The sequence below is a fragment of the Schistocerca gregaria genome, chromosome 1, assembly GCF_023897955.1.
Source record: "Schistocerca gregaria isolate iqSchGreg1 chromosome 1, iqSchGreg1.2, whole genome shotgun sequence".
Lineage (NCBI taxonomy): Eukaryota > Metazoa > Arthropoda > Insecta > Orthoptera > Acrididae > Schistocerca > Schistocerca gregaria.
The window spans coordinates 811,191,535-811,215,270 of NC_064920.1; positions in this window are offsets into that span (position 1 = coordinate 811,191,535).

The window sequence follows — 23,736 nt, forward strand, 5'->3', positions numbered from 1 at the left end:
AGTAGTTCTAAGTTCTAGGGGACTGATGACCTCAGATGTTAAGTCCCATAGTGCTCAGAGCCATTTGAACCATTTTTGTCGATTGTTAAGTGAAGGCCGTCGGCCACTGCGTTGTCCATGGTGAGAGGTAATGCTTGAAATTTGGTGTTCTCGGCATACTCTTAACAATGTGGATCACGGTATTTCGAATTCCCTTACGATTTTCGAAATGGAATGTCTCATGTGTCTAGCTCCGACTACCATTGCACGTTGAAAGTCTGTTAATTCTCGTCGTGGGACAATGATCCCGTCGAAAACCTTTTCATATGAATCACATGAGCACAAATGACAGCTCCGCCAATGCACTGCCCTTTTATACCTTCTGTACGCGATACTACCGCCATCCGTGGAGGTGCATATCGCTATCCCGTGACTTGTGTCATCTCAGTGTACACCTCTCTTCCAGTAGCTCTACTTCCTGAAAACTTCTTAAATAACATGAATCTCAATGTAGACAAGTGTAATGTGCTGCGAATACATAGAAAGAATGACCCTTTATCATTTAGCTACAATATAGCAGTCATCAACTCGAAGCAATTAATTCTACAAATTATCTGGGAGTAGGCATTAGGAGTGATTTAAAATGGAATGACCATATAAAGTTGATCGTCGGTAAAGCAGATGCCAGACTGACATTCATTGGAAGAATCCTGAGGAAATGCAAGAAAACAAAGGAAGTAGGTTACAGTACACTTTGTTCGCCCACTGCTTGAATACTGCTCAGCAGTGTGGGATCCGTACCAGATAGGGTTGATAGAAGAGATAGAGAAGATCCTACGGAGAGCAGCGCGCTTTGTTACAGGATCATTTAGTAATTGCGAAAGAGTTACGGAGATGATAGATAAACTCCAGTGGAAGGCTCTGCAGGAGAGACGCTCAGTAGCTCGGTACGGGCTTTTATTGAAGTTTCGAGAACACACCTTCACCGAGGAGTCAAGCAGTATATTGCTCCCTCCTACGTATATGCCGCGAAGAGGCCATGAGGATAAAATCAGAGAAATTAGAGCCCACACAGAGGCATACCGACAACCTTTCTTTCCACGAACAATACGAGATTGGAGTAGAAGAGAGAACCGATAGAGGTACTCAAAGTACATTCCGCCACACACCATCAGGTGGCTTGCGGAGTATGGATGTAGATGTAGAACGTTTCTGTTCCTTACCTAGGAGTTGAAATGAAATATGATATATAGAGAAACAGACTCGTTCCAACTATTGGATACATGAAACTTACGGCTAGAGATATCCTACAAAAAGATGATACAATAAGTTGAAAGTTGTGCTACGTCAATATTTGCAGAGTATTTCACACACGTGTCTGTTCGTTTTGTCTCTGCGAAGTTGTAGATCAATGGACATTCAACTCAAACTGATTAATGCTTTGCGTTCCATACTAATCCGTCATGGGCTGTGTGAAAAACAACCATAACCATGTAAATCATTGCAATAGTTCCGGAATCCCATAGCAATGCTCGTAGAATTTTCCCATGAAATTTATGCAAATAAATGGAAAGCTATCTGGTAGCAAAGAGTTAAATCAGATTTTATTACTTTAATTTATTTCGTTGAAACCTTTTTGATCGCTGTCTAAGATTTCATTTTACCACGGAGCACAAACAGTGGTCTTGCTGAGTGGAAAGATAAGAAAAAAAAAAAGAAAAACAGCATAGAGAACACTCCATTAACATAAAGAGACAAGAACGGATCCTGAAACTTGTGCCGGCTGAGGCTGTTGTCTCTGAAACATTGAGTTGTAACTAGTGCCTTTTACATTCACTTATACGACTCACAATAGATTACGGAAAAGTAAAGAACCAAAGAAAGGCAGCCCACGTTAATTACGACGAGCTGTCGATAAGCCTCGACCTCCAGACCGGTGGTATAGTCTCGCCTAGGAGTGAAACCTGCTTGTTAACATTGTCTGCAAACTCGACACAACCGGATTGCTGAGAAACCTCTTCGTCATAGGATGAAGGCCCTCGTCTGAACGGAAAACGCGAGCAACATACACGAGAAATTTTCTTTTATTGTTTCTGTAACAACTGACCTGGTTGTCTGAATTTTGTTTCTTCCTTAGATATCGGAATATCGAAGGGGAAAAGACAGACTGATGGTGTCTCTATTCTGCAGAGGTGACACTGAATAATGAAATTCAAACTATCAGTTTGTTACATAAAACGAAAAACTAACCTCCAACAAAACCACCGTCATTACTATCGCACAAGCCAGTGGTAGATGCTGCTTTTCCTGAAAAGAAATTGGTTCTCAGACACCGCCCTCATTTAAATTTAAAAGAGCTCCAGCGTGGTAGTCAACCATTCTCGACAGAGAATTTATTTGGTTTAGTTCCAGTAAATAAATTTATAGGTGTCTTACAGTCATGTTGCTGTTTTTGTTTTCTTTGGCAATAACAAATCTCCAACTTGAGTACGAGGTATCGCCAATCATAAAGAAACGGAAAACGTTGGGCACATTGTACCATATTAATCCTAAAAATGTCCAGCATTTCCGGAACATGATTAGTTTGTAAAAATATTCGATACAGCTCCCACAAATCTTTTCCAATTCATCATGACGGTTTATACATTTCACGTAAAGAGCTCTAAAACGAGCTGTCAGGTACTGAAAATAAGTAATTCTGTGTTGAATATTTAATAGCGACACGAGGGTTCCTCCAATAGCAGAAAGGAAGAAGCCTTGCCTGCATGCACACATAAAAATGTTTTGCATCACCTCGGTTCCGAGAGTTCTGGAATCTGTACAGAAAATTGGAATTGTATTGCTCATGAAAACTACATATTTCATGTTGTACCACCATGCAGCAAGACCTTCAGAGGTGGTAGTCCAGATTGCTGTACACACCGGTACCTCTAATACCCAGTAGGACGTCCTGTTGCACTGTTACATGCCTGTATTCGCTGTGGCATACTTTCCACAAGCTCATCAAGTCACTGTTGGTCCAGGTTGTTCTACTCCTCTACGGCGATTCGGCATAGATCCCTCAGAGTGGTTGGTGGGTTACGTGGTCCATAAACAGCCCTTTTCAATCAATCCCAGGCATGTTCAACGTGTTCGTGTCTGGAGAACATGATGGCCATTCTAGTCGAACGATGTCGTTATCCCGAAGGAAGTCATTCACAAGATGTGCACAATGGGGGTGCGAATGGTCGTCCATGAAGACGAATGCATATTGCCCATATGATTACACTATCGGTCGGAGAATGGCATTCACGTATCGTACAGCCATTACGGCGCCTTCCATGACCACCAGCGGCATACGTCGGACCCACATAATACCACCCCAAAACAGGAGGGAACCTCCACTTTGCTGCCATCGCTGGACAGTGTGTCTCAGGCGTTCAGCCTGATCGCGTTGCCTCCAAACACGTCTCCGCCTTCATCTGGTTGAAGACATATGCGACACTCATCGGTGAAGAGAACGTGATGCCAATCCTGAGCGGTCCATTCGACATGTTGTTGGGCCCATCTGTACCGTGCTGCATGAAGTCATGGTTGCAAAGACGGACCTCGCCATGGACGTCGGGAGTGAAGTTGCGCAACATGCAGCCTATTGCGCCCTGTTTGAGTCGTAACACGACGTCCTGTGGCTGCACGAAGAGCATTATTTATCATGGTAGCGTTGCTGTCAGAGTTCCTTCGAGCCATAAGCCGAAGGTAGCGGTTATCCACTGCAGTAATAGCCCTTGGGCGGCCTGAGCGAGGCATCTCATCGACAGTTCCTGCCTCTTTGTATCTCCTCCATGTGCAAAAAACATCGCTTTAGTTCACTCTCAGACGCCTGGACACTTCCTTGTTGAGAGCCCTTCCTGGCACAGTGACAATGCGCACGCGATCGAAACGCGGTATTGACCGTCTAGGCATGGTTCAACTACAGACAACCTCCTTCTCGGTGGAATGACTGGAACTAATAGGCGCTGCTCACGCATGGTTGTTTACATCTTTGGGCGGGTTTAGTGACATTTCTGAACAGTCATAGGGACTGTTTTTCTGATACAAAATCTACAGTCAACGTCATCTTCAGGAATTCTGGGAACCAGGGTGATGCGAACTTTTTTTGGTGTGTGTGTATGAAGGCTCTGCTCTCTTGGGCACTTTCATAACCGTTCCGTATCAGTATGAGAAAAGAAAAGTGAGATACGATATAGTCTGTGTGGTCAAAAGTGTGCGGACACCGCTACGTAATACAAGGCCGATCTCTAGATGTCACGACAAGCGGACGCACCAGTATAAAAGGAGGCACGGAGTATTGTGAGTAGAGCAACAGAAGCTGCAGAATGGATCGGTGAGAAGAGCTCAGTAATTTCGAACACTGACTAGTGATCCCGGGTTCGATTCCCGGCGGGGTCAGGGATTTTCTCTGCCTCGTGATGGCTGGGTGCTGTGTGATGTCCTTAGGTTAGTTAGGTTTAAGTAGTTCTAAGTTCTAGGGGACTGATGACCATAGATGTTAAGTCCCATAGTGCTCAGAGCCATTTGAATCATTTGACTAGTGATTGGATGTCACCTGAGTAAGAAGTCCATCAGGGACGTTTCAGCCCTTCCAGAACTGTCCAAGTCGACTGTTGGACATGTACTTGTGAAGGGGAAACGCGAAGGAGTAACCATAGCTAAACCAAGATCAGACAGAACTCAAGTACCGAAGGACAGGGCCGTCGAGCATTGCGGAAGGTGGTTGGAAAAAATGGCATGAAATCAGAGGCAGGAAGGACTCGTGATTTCCAAAGAGCTGCCAGCAGTTCAGTTAGCACAATGACTGTGCGGAAGGATTTAAAGATAAGCTCTACATTTATTATTCAATGTTACATGTCGCTTGAGGTAGTGTAAAGTGCGACACCTTTGGGTAGCGGATGACTGGAAACGAGTGATTTGGAGTGGCGAATCACCCTATACTTTGTGGCTACCTGATGGAAGGGTCTGGGTTTGGCGAATGTCTACAGTTTAGTGCCAACAACAGTGAAGTACGAGGAGTTGGTGTTATGGTATGTAAGTTGTTTTCTTGGTTAGGCTGTGTCCCCCATGTTGATCCAAAGAAAATGCTAAATGCGGAATGACATGAATGTATTTTACCGTATTGTATACTGCATACAGTAGACGAACAGCTAGGAGACGATGATTGACTGAATCTTCACGACAGTATACCCTGACATAAGGCTGCGTCCGTGAGGCATGGTGCGTGAACGATGACGTTCCTGTTATGGACTGGCCTATACCAAGATTCCGATCTGAACCCAGTGGAGCACCTTTGGGATGAGTTAGAACGTCGGCTTTGCTCCAGACCACAGCGTCCAATGTCACTACCTTCTGTGATTTCGACTCTTAAAGAAGAATGGGCTGCGACGTCTCTGCAAAGCTTATTGAAAGCTGCCACCAGAGTTCAAGCAGTCATATAGCGTATGGGTGAACGAAACCCATAATAGGTATCCGGATATTTTTGACCAGATAGTGTATGAGATGTAGTATCCAGGAAGCAGCAGAAAATAAATTGTTGGAACGTCTTACGAGGGAGAAAATTGTGGCAAAAGATGACTGCCAGCATCTACATCACTGAAATCATAGGCATTAAAGGTCTGCGGATTATTATTTACGAAATGGCTGCTAAATTATCCGCAGTAAAACTGATATCGTACCTCAGCTTTTAATCATAATTAAAATAAAGATTACCTTGAGTATTGATATCTCAAGAAAAATAAAGGCTATGGATAAAATATAGGACGCATTTGTGTCTGTACCATCAGCGTTGCTGATACCAGCAACTTTCATGTCCTGCACAGATCTGCAAGTTGATCGAAACCATTTACACCTTATGCTTCTTACTTAGCCTATACTGTGTGGTGTGAACTAATGCCCAAATGAAGTTTACTCAGCTTGACAGTAGCCACATAGGCACACTCTCTTCTATCTGCGACTGAATTGTTAGTAATAAATTAATTACGAACTGCAGATGTTCGGAGATAATTAAGGTAAAATAGGAATTGCAATGAAATTAGTCAGAATTACTTTCGTTCTCACGAGGTTTGCTCAAACTAAACTAAACTCCGCCTGAACAGGCCATGAAGGCCCAACGGTACCGACCAGCCGCCGTGTCATCCTCTGCCCACAGGTCTCACTGGATGCGGATATGGAGGGGCATGTGGTCAGCACACCGTTCTCCCGGCCGTATGTCAGTTTACGAGACCGGTGCCGCTACTTCTCAATCAAGTAACTCACGAGAAATACTGTAAGTCCAAAATTAATAAACAGAGTTAACTTCTGGAATATTTAAGGAACCAAAGTAAAGGTAACGAATCAGGTGCGATTCTTTGATAAATAATGTGGAAAATGAAAAGATATCATTATCTTATGGTAAGTGTTTGAAGACTTACAAAGACGAATTTCAGTAGAAAGAAAGCGGCATATTGGGTATTTTTTTAAAGAAATGCAAATGTGATTAAAAAATTCTTCATTTGACGCTGCAGCTAGTTCATGACCGAGATTGCATGTTATGTTACTGACGGAAAATTTCAGAATTGTTTCCCTTTTTGCCGCGTTCGTAATTTTTATTTTTATTTTATTTTTTATATCATACATCCTTCACCAGTATTCTCTAGCAACGATGCTATGGTTTCCCGATTCCACGTCTGAAGAAAACTCCTAAATAGGGTAGAAGAGGGCGTCATGCTAAGTTTCAAAAGAATCTTCCTTATTGCGTGATTTCCTACGGAGATTGTTGATTAGAGAACGGAAAAAAGTGCAAGCCTGGCGGTGCAAGATTGTAGAAAATGGGGGATGTGTAATCACCTTCCATCTCGCCTTAGTACTGATGTCTGCAGTAGACATTTCAATAAATTTGATCATTTATTGTTTGATGGAGTGGCAAGTTAAGATAGCCTCTTCGATGCTGAAGGATTTGCTACAGAAATTGTTAGCTAGAAAACGGATCAAATGGATGTATAAGTCCGCAGAATTTGGAGAATATGATAGATATGAAGTTCCTGGATGACTGGTTTTGTCATGTTACCCATAGGTAGTAGTTCATCGGCATAGATACGTGTTTCAACGTTTTACTGACCTTCAAAGTGGTCACTAGCATTGTGTATAACCAGTTGCTAGCGATGTAGAAGTCGTAGGATACTCTTAGCCGTGCCAGTTGTGTGGACAGATCAAGCGGCGCGGTCTATTGCCCAACGAATTTGTAGCAGTTCTGAAGCGCATGCCGTGAAGTGTTTCCTTCAGTTTAGAAATGGAGTTGAACTTACGAGGGCTTAAGTCAGGGGAGTGCAGTAGGTGGTATAGCACTTAGCAGCCCTATCAATCAAACAAATCAGTAACAGCTTGCACTGGACGTGCTTGAGCACTGTCCTGCAAAATGATGGTCAGGTCCTGCAGAAAGTGTCATCACTTCTGTGTCTAAGCTGGTCGTAGGTTGTGTTCCAAAAATGTACAGCACAGAGACAAAAGTGATCACACTTTCTGCAGGACCTGACCATCATTTTGCAGGACAATCCTCAAGCACCTATAGTGCAAGCTGTTACTGATTTGTTTGACTGATGGGGCTGCTAAGTGCTATACCACCTTCTACACTCCCCTGAATTAAGCCCTCGTAAGTTCAACTCCATTTCTAAACTGAAGGAAACACTTCACGGCATGCGCTTCAGAACTGCTACAAATTCGTTGGGCAATAGACCGCGCCGCTTGATCTGTCAACACAACTGGCACTGCTAAGAGTATCCTACGACTTCTACATCGCTAGCAACTGGTTATACACAACGCTAGTGACCACTTTGGAGGTCAGTAAAACGTTGAAACACGTATCTATTTTGTTCGAGCTGTAAATAAATAGTTGCCACTATTAAAGTTCCAACCCTCGTATTACTGAAGACCATGTCCATCTCGGCACGATGGCATCTACCAGCAGGACAGCGCAATGTGTCACACAGCCCACAGTGTACGTGGGTGGTTTGAAGAGCACCAGGATGTATTTATTGTACTCCCCTGGTCACCAGACTCCCCAGATTTAAACCCAATTGAGAATCTGTGGGACCACCTCGGTCAGGCCGTTCGCGGCATGGATTGTCAATCGAGAAATATAACGCAGTGGGTCACGACATTGAGTTGGCATGGGTCCACATCCCTGTCCCTACCTTCCAGTATCTCATCGACTCTCTTTCTGTGCGTCTCGCAGCGGTCCGCGCTGCAAAAGCTGGTTCCTCAGGCTTTTGATAGGTGGGTAATGTGACTGGATAGTGTAATACTGGTTGTCTGTCTCAGCGTTACAGTATCTATGGAAGAGGTCAAACTATGCCCTGCTTCATACGTCTAGTATTTGAAGGCATGTTAAATACATCCATTTCGATTACCTCTTTCCTTGGAAAATCTTTCGGGATTGGAGCAACCGAGGAAAAAAATCTGTGCCTGTTTAAAGGAGCCTGATTGTCAGTATGGAGGTCATAAATATAGCGGATCGATGGTGCAATCCAGCGACACTGAACGAATATCATGGTAGCAGTGACAATCAGCAGATGTGATACCGATAAATTTAACAGTTATCAACTAATTTTCAGTATAATTTAGGCATTACTGAGTAAACAAATGAATGGAAGTTTTTGGACATAAAGGTGATATTTTTCTGTGAGTTTTTGTATTCAGCACTGCATAAAACTCTGTAATGTTTGTAAGAAACAGAGGCTAAATTTTATCAAAAGAGTGTCCATGACAGTCAACATAACTTTGTGTTTCATAAATATGTTAGAATACAGACTTAGGAAAAGTTAACAGATGGTAGTGACATTTTAAGATTTCACCGAAGACTAACTTGTTCCACGTTATTTCGATGAAAGGTTCGTTCAAACGATTTATGGAACATGACACTAACTAACTAAATAACAACCACGAGATTTCTCACAAGATAAATGGCCATATAAGAATTACGCCACTGATAGAAATTTACGAAATAACAGAAACAGCCATAATTAGTAGCCAACAGTTTCTTTCAAAATAAAGCGACTACCAATGAGATTGGTAGGTACTTTTAATATTTAACATAGGTGTGGTCAAAATTGTGACGACACTGGTAATTTGTGAACCTTTCGGTGGAGACTGAAAGCCTGCAGATTGGGCAGAAACTAAAACAAGAGGAGGCTATAAAGTGCCACTGATAAACCTAGGCTATACAGGAAGACTACGTAACGGTAAAGGGGGAGAAGGAAGGAAAGAAGATTACGTTTTAATGCCCTGTCGACGTCGAGGTCGTTGGAGACGGAGTAAGAGCTCTGAATATGTGAAGGATGGAAAAGGAAATCGGCAGTTTCCCAGAGCGATTAAGGGAAATCGCTGAAAACCTAAATCAGGATGGACAGATGTGGATTTGAACTTTCGTCCTCCCGAATGCGAGCCTCGTGCTTTAAACACTGCGCCACGTGACTTGGTAAAATGCGGGAAGAAACTATTGAAAATCATAGTGCAGCAGACACATTCCAACGACTGGATAAGCTACTATAAGCGATCGAGACAATTTACGAAAGGAAGGAAGGAAATTAGGGTTTAACGTGACGTGGGAAATCATGTCATTCGTGACGGAATGTGAACTAGAAATGGGAAATGTTGGGGAATGAAATCGGCCGTGACCTTTTCAGAGGGACCATTCCAGCATTTTCTCCAATTAATTTAGAGAAACCACTGAAAATCTGAAGCTGTGTAGTCAACGGAGATTTAAACAGCCTCCCTCCCCAATGCGAGCTCAGTGTGTTACCACAGCTCCAGTTCCCTCGATGAGATCGTTCACAACAGAGGTAGACCTAGACAGCCATTAAGAAATGCCGAATTGTACATGACGGGTTTACTGACGCTTGATACGAGACTTGGTAAAACGCTAACAATCAGGAGAGAAGGACAAACGTAGAACAAAAGCAAAGACGAAATCTGGCATAATCGAGGTACACACCGCACAGGATCAAACGAATTTCAAATGTGACAAGAAAGAGATTTCTTGAGGGTATTTTTGTTCTGTCGTTGCTGCTACAAAAATGCGTGGTTTTTTTACCAGACGCGTTTCGCTTTATTGAGGTGAAGCATCATCAGGGGTCTGTAATTAAGTTTTTTACATTTCGATTTGTTTTCAGATCGAGAAACAGTTGCTTTGTACTTTCGGTGATTTTTACTTGATTTCTCGCTTATATCGGAAAATGCCGTCCGATAGCACGTCGCTGAAGTATTTCATGTGTTACCCAAGTTTTATTCGCAGTTACCTTCCTTTTGTCTATGTTTATACATGCAACGTCTCTTCGCCTGAACTGCCTACTCTGGTATTCCTTCCGTAGTGTCCGCATCCTTGCAGAACTTCAAACGTGTCTCGTCATTCTTCAGTACTTCATAAAATCCTTTCCATCCACAATAATTCTGTTGAACGATTTTGTTAAACCATTACTAAATTGTGATCTAAGTCTGCAACTGCGCCTGGATAATACTTACAACCAAATATCTCAAGTTCGGAATCTCTGTCTGACCACGATGTAATCCAGATGGAATCTTCCGGGTCTCCCAGTCTTTTCGAAGTATACCTCCTTCTCTTGTGAGCCTTAATCAGTGTATTCGCTATTACCATCTGAAATTTATTTCGGAACTCAATGTCCTCTCCGCTCTCATTCCTACTGCCAATCCCATATTCTCTCGTAACTCTTTCTTCTATTCCTCCCTACAAATGCATTCCATTCCCCCGTTTTCATCTCTCTTTACATACTGAATTACTTGTTCAGCATTCTCATACACTTCCTCTGTCTGTTCATCTGCTGCTTGCGACGTTTGCATGTGTACCGGAGTATCGTTGTCGGTTTTGGTTTTGCTGTCGGATCTGATGAGATAACCTTGTCACTGAACTGTTCACGTAGCTCACTCTCTGCCCTACCTTCCTGTTCGTAACGAATGCTGCCCCCGTTATACCATTTTCTGCTTCTGTTGATATTATCCTATGGTCGCCTCACCACATCCTTATCTTCTTTCCATTTCTCTTCACTGTCACCCACTGCATTTCTCTTCACTATCACCCACTGCATTTGGACTGAGCATTTGCATCTCCGCTTTCCTACTACGTTTAAACATCTGAAATTCTAAGCTCAGACTCGTACAATGTTATCTGTGGTTATCCCATCTTTTTCTCATGGTCACCTACAGTTTGGCAGTCCCCTCCCGGAGATGCGAATGGGGAACTAATCCTGAATATTTCGCCAATGGAGAAATATTCATGACCGTTTTTTCAATTACAGGCCACAAATCCTGTCCTGTGAATACACATTATGTGTCTTTAAAGTAGTGGTTTCCATTACCTTTTGTATCTTCGTGCCGTTGATCATTGTTGATTCTTCCGACTTTTAGGGCAAGAGAGAGCGCTGAGCCCCTGTCCGCTCCTTTGCCCTCTTTGAGAAGCCCGTTGGCAGAACAAAAGTGACTTCTTATGACGGAAGTCTAAGATTGCCATTGCTGATCATTTTTATTGAAAATTTAAGCACTGGTTGGGTTGAAACCCAGGACTCTGCACGTTTTGATTAGAGGTCAAAGTTACTACCCCCATTTTTCCCTCAAAATCAATACCAGTAGCTCAAAAGAGTAAAAACAGAGACAAGAAAACAAAAACCTCAATTAGGACAGCAGCTGTTCCTGAAACTATATAGCGATCTGTCTTTGAAAGATACTAATCTGATGTTGACAAAGAGTTCTCGAAATTGTGACAGTTTAAAACAGGACTATTAAGCCGTAGATGTAAACTGACGGAAAGCCAAATGGTAATCATCACCCTCACCAGCAACGACGCAATGATCAAAGTGACCAATCAACCATACGATCGTATTAGTCCTCGGAGAAAAGGAAGTAGCCGGTCGCAGAATTATATCAGTGAACTACGAAGAGTCAAGGGACCGAGTGAGGAAACCCAATTCCTTCCTGAGCCAGGACCAATTTGCCCGGTGACCACGACAAGTAAACCGCTGCTTCAGCATATCTAGAGACATACACTTACTCCATGTATCTGTGTCACTAATACCGGCACGTTGTCAAATTGTTGACCATCTTGTATCAGGAGGGGGCCGCTGCCAATGATAGAACCGGGAAACTGATCTTCGTTTACATAAATTTCCAGGATATACGCGGTGATAATGTTCAGCAGGGTTGCGGCAGGGAATCTCTTTCCAGCGGGCCAAGAAAAACTAGGTCGTGAGCACATTATATTATAGATCCACACCTTCTGCAGAATCATAAGAGACCGTCGTTTATGTTCCAGTATTGCCCTCTCGATCCCTCGATATCGTCAGTAACCGATTTCCCCTGGAGCCGTCATTTGGAGCGGAATAATTCCCAATGAAGTACAGCAGTGGCTCACGTGATTACTACTCCATTAAAACCCCGTAAATTAAGAAGTTACATTTGGCCACGCTCTCGAGTCACGGCAATAATCATCGATGATCACCTTCTGCACAGATATCTCTGCACGTCGATGGAGTAAACCCATCATATCATGAGCATGAGCACGAACAGTGAGGGTCCTTCCAGAAAGTGTCCAAGTCTGAAATTGGGAGGCAACCTTCCGAAACAGTGGCTCCAGAGATAAAACAAACAAGAACGGTATCCCCTGTGGCTCTACCCGACGCGTGGTAATCGGAGCCGTCAGCTGCCCATTGGCAACTACCGAAGCCACAATTCCCATGAACAAGTCCAGTAACAACCTACGAACCTCAACTGTCAACCCAATCTTCTCCAAAATCCTAAGCAGGAATTCATGATTTACACGATCGAAAGCCTTATCAAAATCCAAAAAGGCAATAGCATAATGAATGGAGATAACGGCAGCAACCGAAACCACATCATAGTATTCGGCCACAGCAGTAAGAGTAGAGCGACGAGGAAGACAACTATGACGCTCACCAACGACTGTCCCTAGTAAGTCAGACATCCAGCGATTTACCGCCCTCATCACTGTCATGTAATCAAAATTCAATGACGTGAGAACAGGAAAATTATCAACAGTATGACTACCACTACGAGGATGTTCAGATATCACCGCAGGTTTCGCCACGTTGAATGGAGGAGGCACAACTACCTCCCTCCATCGATAGTTGGCGATTTGTGAGAAGGAGAAAACAAGATCATGTACGTCACCTGGCTGGATGGCCGTCTAGAATTCGGAGTTCTGCTCGGGTCTGAACGGCCTACGTAGGATCGAAGGGAGAGTCGCTGCGTGTATCCACGTCATAAAGATTCACATAGTACCGATGTAAGGGCTGAACTACCTCAACTTGCTCCGTCAGCTGCTGTAAGAGAAGTAATGCAAGAGCAGAGACGGTGATCTTGATGCTGAAGCAGGTGGTACAAGAAATCAGATACTGCGCCACTAGTGATCATGGTTTCGATGGCACCCACAACCCTTCCATCCGTCACGTTTGAACTGTATCAACTTCGCTTCAATGCACTGTATATCTGAAATTCGCAGGGCAAAGCGATCCACATTGTCACCCAAGTCGCGCAAGAGAGAATAATAAAATTCATGAGTTCAAAAATGGTTCAAATGCCTCTGAGCACTATGGGACTTACATCTGTGGTCATCAGTCCCCTAGAACTTAGAACTACTTAAACCTAACTAACCTAAGGACACCACACACATCCATGCCCGAGGCAGGATTCGAACCTGCGACAGTAGCAGTCGCGCGGTTCCGGACTGAGCGCCTAGAACCGCGTGACCACCGCGGCCGGCAAAATTCATGAGTTCAACGATTCGATTTATTTAGGACAATCCACCATTCCAGAGTGGTAGGGTACCTTCCAGTGGACCGAAGACAACGTTGCTAGAGATGGTGTGTCACATCACCGAGAGAAGGATCTGCCATGTGAGCGACATTTAACGTCCACGAGGAGTGGAACAGTTTCACCGGTTGCCGATCAAGCTGGAGTAGCGGCGAAGGCACAGTGATCAGAAAAACTAGGGGTAACTTCGTCTGCGAGAATGCAATCGCGCATCCAATCCGAGAAATAGAATCCGTCAATCCTGCTACTAGAAGTCACAGTAAAATGTGTAAATTTGTCCAACGTCTAATGTTTACACTCTCAAACAACTTTCAAGTTGCGTCGAGCGTATCAACTCTTTTAAATTGATACAATAATTAAAATGGGCGGACTGAGCAACAGGACGCAGAACACAGTTAAAATTACCACCCAACAATAGACTCCGAGAGCTCCTATGTACAAGATAAATAATCTCCTCTTTTTAAAAAAAGTGGATGTTCCACTGTGAGACTAGCACCAGACGAACCATATAAGACAGACTGAATCGGAGTGGCTTTCGGAAAGTATAAGGCAATAAAATGGCTCTGAGCACTATGGGACTTAACTTCTGCAGTCCCCTAGAACTTAGAACTACTTAAACCTAACTAACCTAAGGACATCACACACATCCATGCCTGAGGCAGGATTCTAACCTGCGACTGTAGCGGTCGCGCAGTTCCAGACTGTAGCGCCTAGAACCGCTCGGCCCCTCTGGCCGCCAGAATAAGGCAGCCCCAATCGAAACTTCGGGGCCACGTTAAAAACAGTTCGAAATCCAGGGAGAAGAAAACTGTTAAATAGAACTTCTCGCAGGAACACGACATCGGCACAGGAGTCATATACAGGGTGTTCGGAAAATCCCGTCACAAATGTATAAGACTTGAAGAGGGAACTATGATATTATTAATAGCAGCACATATCCGGAAACGTACCGTTTCCGTTCTACGACGTCTTCAGTTCACATGTGTTATGTGTCCACATATGCTGAGGGAAAAGTCTCAGAGCTGCTTGTCCTGGTATGCAATAGAGTAGACAGGATATGTGTACTACGTCAGACGGTCACGGGATCTCACTTAACGTCTGCCTTTCAGTATAATGGTACACTACCTCATTTCTCTCGTGCGTTTCGGAGACATCTCACCAGGCAATATGGTGAAAGATGGATAGGCCGAGTGGTCCAACCACGTGGCCTCCGCGATCGCCGGATTTAATGGCTGTGGACTACTTATTGTCAAGTCGCGTGCAAAGTTTAATTTACGAGACTCCTGTAGAGACAGGGGAAGATCTGGTAGCACGAGTTCTGGCCGTCACACCAGAAATTGAAGAGGAAACAGTTGGGATGGAGAGTGTGTATCAGAAAATACTTTGTAGGTACCATGTCAGTAACGACGTTTGTGGTCGCGCCGCTGTTGTAATGCATCAGGACTGTTCAATACGGCCGGCCGTAGTGGCCGTGCGGTTCCAGGCCCTACAGTCTGGAGGCGAGCGACCGCTACGGTCGCACGTTCGAATCCTGCCTCGGGCATGCATGTGTGTGATGTCCTTAGGTTAGTTAGGTTTAATTAGTTCTAAGTTATAGGCGACTGATGACCTCACAAGTTAAGTCGCATAGTGCTCAGAGCCATTAGAACCATTTTTTTTTGTTCAATACGTACAGTAGACAGGGTTCTTTTTTGTTTTGCAATAATGTAAACACGTAATGTTTAAGTGTTAATACAAAACATGTGCTTAAATGATAAACAGATGATTCGTTATGTTACCTTTCGGATTGTAACCTAACAATCTGTGTCACGCCTACTTCAGTTCCTCAAGAAAAATGGGATGAGTTAAGCATTTGAATTGAAATTGTCGTAGAACTGAAACGGTATTCCAGACAGGGATTCCTATTCAAAATATTATGTACTTATTCCCCTCAACAAGTCTTAGAAGTTCGCCACCGGAATTTCCAAACGCCATGATTAAACTGACGAAGCGAAGATGGGTGCAGCTCTGATTCCATTCGGTTAGCATTTAGTGTGACAAATGTATACGCTTGAGCCACGAGTCAAAAGAAAAAAAGTATAAATAGCAACGGAGCAACGTGACTATTGCGTCAATCACTCGTCACAGTCCATCGAGGAGTCCAACAACGTATCCGAGAGCAGAGGCTAGTACCAGCGCCAACTTAATTGTTTTGCTTGTTGTGCCTGCCGCTGGACTTTCGACTGGACACGTTGTTTGCTCCGGCTGCGAGGCGTAATAATCATCGCAGCCACCGTAGTCGTATCCTGTACAGCTTCCATAGCTGTATATCACATTCCAGGGTCAGAAGGGCCACTCTGCAAGGCATGCTGACTCTCTGAATGAGGACAAAAGTAATATATCTCAGAGACAGCGGAAGACAACACTGGGCTAACAATTTCTGTAACGGGAGGCAAGCCACGATCTCCAACTTCGAGGGCAGACAGCTGTACACGAGGGAACTGTTGCTATTACCGAGTGTACATTTGGTGGAGGTTGCGAAGGAAACGACTACGACACACACTCGCTCCGGGACGGCGCCGTAGGAGACATTCCTGCAGCAATACCAGAGACTGCCTCCCCGATTCCACCTCGCCAGAGATATGTGGAACCATACTAGTTGTAAGAGTAACTGACAAACACGGCTCTGGGCGAGGTGGGGCAGAAGAAGGCACAACTAAGTCATCGCTATCCTGAGAGTGACGCCGCTTATTATGAATCGGCTGCATCACCGTCCAGGCTATAGTAGGAATAGGTGTTTGGTTTTGCTTGCAAGGGCGGAGAAATCACCCGCAGTAATAATGGAAACTGTCAGATGATCACCAGATACGAGGGAAGGTTTTCCAAAGGAGACCGTGAAACAAAAACATTCCGCGGGCAGTTGTGTCGAAAATGGCCACTTCCGTTACACAGAAAACAAATTCCCACCTCTCCGATGTACGTAATGTGAATAAAATATCTACAAACCTTCAAATCAGACACAGTGTTCTTTTTGATTTGCATTTCCGCCGAATGCCACTATAACATAGAAGCCTGTGTTGACATGACCAACGTTGACGACGGATGCTTCTCATTTCACCACATTACGCCTAAAGTTCCTTGAGGTAAATATTCTCCACCCCTGGAGGGAGAATTAATATTTGAACATTGGTATACTCAATGTCCGCATTTGCAAGGAGCACCGTACTAATCGAACCATCTCTACGACGGAAGGAAACGTAATTACCACGTTTTAAATGGAACTTGGCTGATTCAAGGATATCAACGAGTATCAAAAAGAACACATAATTATCATTGTCAAAATAGTCGGTATGCACTTGGTAACATGAAACGTATCAACTACCCAATGATGGGTTTCCAAAGATCCGGGCTGCACGTTAGGCGTCGTCTCATCAAATGAAAAACTCACAGTACCCTTGCGTGGAACACTCTTGGATTCCATGAGAAACAACAGGAGCGGACTAGGCAGCGGTCACACACACACACACACACACACACACACACACACACACACACACACACCATCACACACACACACACACACACACAACGAAGGAGGAGATGAGACAAACGACGATGTCTCACACACAAAGCCAGAAACACCACTGAAGTGGCCGGCCGTTGTGGTCGAGCGGTTCTAGGCGCTACAGTCTGGAACCGTGCTGCTGCTACAGTCGCAAGCTGGAATCCTGCCTCCGACATGGATGTGTGTGATGTCCTTAGGTTAGTTAAGTTTAAGTAGTTCTAAGTCTAGGGGACTGATGACCTCAGATGTTAAGTTCCATAGTGCTCAGAGCCCTTTTTGAACCACTGAAGTTATGAAATCCCAAACACTTGCGACGCTGCGGCGGAGCGGATGAGTAAACTGTCTGCTCACTCGGTCCTCAGTGTGGAAGTGGTCATAGAACCTAGCCGAGATGAAGGTAAGACTGCAGAAATGCTTAACTGAAAATAATTATATGACTAAGTCAGAGAGGACAGCTAGATTTTGGCAACTGCAGATGGCGCTACGGATCAAACAATGTTACAGAAGACTGGTGCATCATCACGCCCGATCCTGTAATCAAAACAGGCCTCACCGACGCAGAAAGGAACAGTAGGACAGAGAGAGTGAAAAGATAATGGGTGAAACGAAGACTTGACGAATAAATCACGAGTGATCCTGCTGAGCGGACCCAAGTAAACAATAGTTTTTCAATGGAGCATGACGAAAGAGATCGCAAGTATTCAAGGGCTCAAAACTATTACAGTGCGCAGCACAATTAAAGGGTCACTTTTTCGTAACCCCATAACTGTCTCGCATTGCAACACGTAAGTTTTGACTCAAAGGTGTCTACAGCCTTCCTCTGTAATGGTGAAAAAACGTGGTGCCCTGCAACATCACCGTCGGGATCAGCAACGCCTCAAACAGCAAGGCGCCGATGCATGCGAGAAAAAGGCCAGATCTCAGAAGTTCATGTGATGTGCAAGGTAAATTAATAACGTCACATTGGCCACAAATTTCTCCAAATTTCTGCCCAATACTACCGTGGACGAATCACACGATGGGAGCATCGTCACTACCCCCTTTACCCAAATTTTGGTTTAATGGTAATGTAAGCCTAATTAATGATTCCGAATGAACGAAATGAATCTTCAACATTTTTGACATCTTCTTCTTCTTGCTGGATTTTATCCCTGTATCTTCACGGGGTCGGTATGTTAAATTGAATTTGCCAATGCTTGTGGTAAGAAAGTGGCCGGATCCTTCTCTCTCGTCACCTTCTCTTCATGGGACGGAGTCTGCGTACCCCACTGACTGCGTCTAGTGTTATCCCATGCGAAAGTGTGCGAACGTTTTCTAAATGTTTGCGAATCGTGTAAGTGAGGCGAGACGTGGATGGCATTCACTGGTCCGGTGTGGGAAACCGCGGCGGCGTGCCTCGCCGAATCCCCCAACCGGCGTGCTAACTACTCGGCTGTCTGAAAGGGTTTGAAGTACCTCGATTCAAAACCGAAAACAAGACTGCCAAGGTACATGAACGTAAAAAAAAGGCCAGAGAAAATAGGTGTATAATGGGAAGACTCTCAAAACGGAAACATCTGTAGACGACCAGTAGGGACGGTTGGCACTTTCCAAGAGTTTGGCACTTTCCAAGAGTTTGGCACTTTCCAAGATGAGAAATGAACGACTTGGGGCAAACAATAGGTGAACACCGTGCTAGACACGATAAAAAGATGTGGCTTAAATGAAGAAAGAAAAACAGAGTACTCTTACAATGTACGTAAGCTTATCGTAAAAGGTAGATAGCCGAGCAACGAAATAAATGCACTACTGGCCATTAAAATTGCTGCACAACGAAGATGACGTTCTACAGACGTGAAATTTAACAGACAGGAAGAAGATGCTGTGATATGCAAATGATTAGCTTTTCAGAGCATTCACACAAGGTTGGCGCCGCTGGAAACACCTACAACATGCTGTCATGAGGAAAGTTTGCAACCGATATCTCATACACAAACAGCAGTTGACCGGCGTTGCCTGGTGAAACGTTGTTGTGATGCCTCGTGTAAAGAGGAGAAATGCGTACCATAACGTTTCCGACTTTGATAAATGTCGGATTGTAGCCTATCGCGATTGCGGTTTTTCGTATCGCGACATTGCTCCTCGCGTTGGTCGAGATCCAATGGCGGTTAGCAGAATATGGAATGGGTCGGTTCAGGAGGGTAATGCGGAACGCCGTGCTGGATACCAACGGCCTCGTATCACTAGCAGTCGAGACGACAGGCATCTTATCCGAGTGGCTGTAACGGATCGTGCAGCCACGTCTCGATCCCTGAGCCAACAGATGGGGACGTTTGCAAGACAACAACCATCTGCACGAACAGTTCGACGATGTTTGCAGCAGCATGGACTATCAGCTCGGAGACCATGGCTGCGGTTACCCTTGACGTTGCATCACAGACAGGAGCGCCTGCGGTGGTGTACTCAACGACGAACCTGGGTGCAAAATGGCAAAACGCCATTTTTTTGCATGAATCCAGGTTCTGTTTACAGCATCATGATGGTCGCATTCGTGAACGCGTCATCGCCATACTGGCGTATCACCCGGCGTGATGGTATGGAGTGCCATTGGTTACACGTCTCGGTCACCTCTTGTTCGCATTGACGGCACTTTGAACAGTGGACGTTACATTTCAGATGTGTTACGGCCCGTGGTTCTACCATTCATTCGATCCCTGCGAAACCCTACATTTCAGTAGGATAATGCACGACTGCATGTTGCAGGTCCTGTGCGGGCCTTTCTGGATACAGAAAATGTTCGACTGCTGCCCTGGCCAGCACATTCTCCAGATCTCTCACCAATTGAAAACGTCTGGTCAATGGTGGCCGAGCAACTGGCTCGTCACAATACGCCAGTCACTATTCTTGATGAACTGTGGTATCGTGTTGAAGCTGCATGGGCCATGGGCAGCTGTACCTGTACATGCCATCCAAACTATGTTTGACTCAATGCTCAGGCGTATCAAGGCCGTTATTATGGCCAGAGGTGGTTGTTCTGGGTACTGATTTCTTAGGATCTATGCACCCAAACTGCGTGAAAATGTAATCACATGTCAGTTCTAGTATAATCTATTTGTCCAATGAATACCTGTTCAATATCTGCATTTCTTCTTGGTGTAGCAATTTTAATGGTCAGTACTATAGAAAAAACAGTGTTTCACCTAAGAGTGTATACCACTAAAAAGACAACAGGAACTGGAGGTTAGGTTTGATTAGGTTAGGTTATGTAGGTAAAAAGTAAGATTGGCAAGAGAAGTAGCAAGGTGAATCAATCTCGTACTTATTGGTGGTATACACATGAAATTACAATCATTGCATAAAACTGACGTTACAGACTTCCTTATGATATTGCATTTAATAGCTAAAATTTGCGACTAAATTGAGAGGCCAACTTTCGAGGAACAGTAGACAGTAGGATATTTATCTATAGCGAGGCGAGAACGGAAACGTCGTGTCTGACACGAAGGCAGGTCTAGAGTGGTGCCCAGCTGGCAACAGCGTGGAAGAGAAGGCGATTGCGTATGCGGGTTGGCAGCCAATCTGATCCCATGACTCACGTCTCGCTACGTCCCGCGGACACGGACAGCTATTTGTGCATAGCTGGAACCCGCGCCACCGCCCGGCATCTGTCTCCGCAGGCACAGCCAGTAAGAACAATCCTAAGAGGGAAACACGGAGGACAAAGCCTTTTACCGGGAATGGAATGCGGTACTCCGACCAGGACTTGCCTATAGCGAGGCAACTTGCCGGGGCACTCGCCTTACGCACGTTTACTTTCTTACGGCAGCTCACCGTAATTATAATGGTGCCGGTTCAACCACCGTGACAGACCGAAGCCTATTGGATAGTTCAGAGAATTTTCTCTAATATTAGCAATAACAGACATGCCAAATACCATCTCAGTTAGAGAAATTAAAGTAAGTGCAACCACGTAACGAATTTCACAACCATGATCAGAAACGAAATTTGTGTGCTTTGTGTATCTAATTTATATAGAAACATTTAGTTTCTCGATGTTTCTTGCATCGTAAATTTGCAGCAAGGATAAATTTTCTGGGGAAGCACTTATTCGTAAAATGCATGCGAGACTGGCAAAATAGGGAAGGCATGGGAAAACTAAGTTCGAGAACTTAAAAAACGAGGACTCTCATCAGCAAGACGTTAAACATTTCTACAATGTATATCGTCCCCTTCGTTACTGCTTGACATTGGAATTTTTAATGTGTATCTTGGGCGCTCTTGGAACTGAATACTCGTGGTATATTCTTTAAGTATCACAAAACGTAACACCACTCTGTATTGTTTTCAACATGTTCGTTGGTGAATGGTCTGAACGGGGTTGATCACTGGCGAAGAAATCTACCTGCAAAGCCACAGCCGCTTTGAATGCTGATCGCTTCCTCGGTATGACGTGTCAAAATGAATCATCATATCACATTGGAATTTTGAGCTCAGTTCCTGTACTTGGAGAAAATAAAAATGAATTAACGGTGGGTCTGCCTTTTTGGAAGCACACAAATTATTTTTTTGCTTTAACTCACAGTAGTAGCATCCTCAGTGAGGTTTTTCTTTCACTTTATTTTACATTTTACACTGAGATGACAAAAGTCGTGGGACAGAGATATGTATGTTTGCAGATGGCGGCAGTATCGCGTAAATAAGTGAATTGGCGAAGATGTCGTTTGTGCTCAGGTGACTCGGGTGAAACGGTTTCCGATGTGGTTATGGCCTCACGACGGGAATTAACAGACTTCGAACGCGGAATGGTAGTCTCGTTATGGGCTTCAATATCCCGAGATCTCCGGTGTGAAGAGTGTGCCGAGAATACCAAATTTCAGGCCAGGGACAAAGCACTAGCCGCCGGCATTCACTTAGTGACCTAGAACAGCGGCGTTTGCGTAGAGTTGTCAGTGCTAACAGACAAGCAACACTGCGTGAAATAACCGCAGAAATCAATGTGGGACGTACGACAAACGTATCCGTTAGGATGCTGCGGCGAAATTTGGCATTAATGGGCTATAGCAGCAGGCGACAGCCGCGAGTGCCTCTCCTAACAGCGCCTTTCATGGGCTCGTGACTATGTCAGTTCGACCCTAGATGACTCGAAAACCGTAGCCTGGTCAGATGAGATCCGATTTCAGTCGGTAAGAGCTGATGGTGAGGTTCGAGTGTGGCGTAGACCCCACGAAGCCATGGACCCACTATGTCCAAGGTCACTGTGCAAACTGATGGTCGCTAGATAATGGTGTGTACTGTGCTAGTGGTCTGGGCCTCTGGTCCAACTGAACCTATCATTGAGTGGAAATAGTTACGTGCGGCTACTTGGGTACTATAAACACTTCCATGGAGACCATGGAATTTGTATGGATGACAGTGCGCCATGTCACAGGGCCACAATTTTTCGCATTAGACTTAAGAAAATCCTGGATAATTCGATCACCAGCCTTGAATCCTCTGGATCATTTTGGGGACATAATCGAGAGGTCAGTTCGTGCAATGATCCTGCAGCGGCAACATTTTCACAGTTACGGATGGCTGCAGGGGCAGCATAACTCGATATTCCTGCAGGGGACTTCCAGCGACTTGTTGAGTCTATGCTACATCGAGTTGCTGCACTACGACAAGCAAAGTGAGGTCCGATTTAAGAGGCATCCCATGACTTCTGTCACCTCAGTATACATGTGTCGTAGTTGCCAATGTAAACTGAGTGTGACAGACTGGGGTAAAACATATTTGGGTTGTAAGGGTGCAGAATAAACGAAGGTCAGATTCACACATTACATGAGAGCTTCATTCATCGCAGAGGGAACGTGAATATGACAGCTAACTTAATTCGGCGGTTATGAGCAAATTTGCCTATCACTATGTAATGCAGAACAGGGATGACACCCAATCGACAGTAATTAACACACCGTTCCTATAATGTATGTCCGAACAGAAGGTGAAACAAGGAGCGAGAGGCGTTTTAGTTTGGAATTCAGAGGGACGATGCAGAGGCAAGGCCGTGCTACACAGAGTACCACAGAAACCACTTAAAGGGGTGTCCCAGGTGGAAACTCAATGACCGACCAGGTGACTCAGACGGGAAGAGCGAGTATAACGGCCCATCTGAGGGAGGACAGGAAAGAAAGCTTTTAGAAAACTGCGTTTCGGAATTCCAAATGGGTACGAAACAAGACCACTGACGCATTTTCGATCATGTGTCCAGTGAGTGGTACACACATGAGAGAGTCAAAGTCCGCATTTAGGCTTATGGAACGGGCACAAAACGTCCGATTGGCGGAAACGCACTAGGAAGGAGAAAAGAGCCAAAGTTTCGACGCAATTTAATGGTAGGGACCTTTAAATTG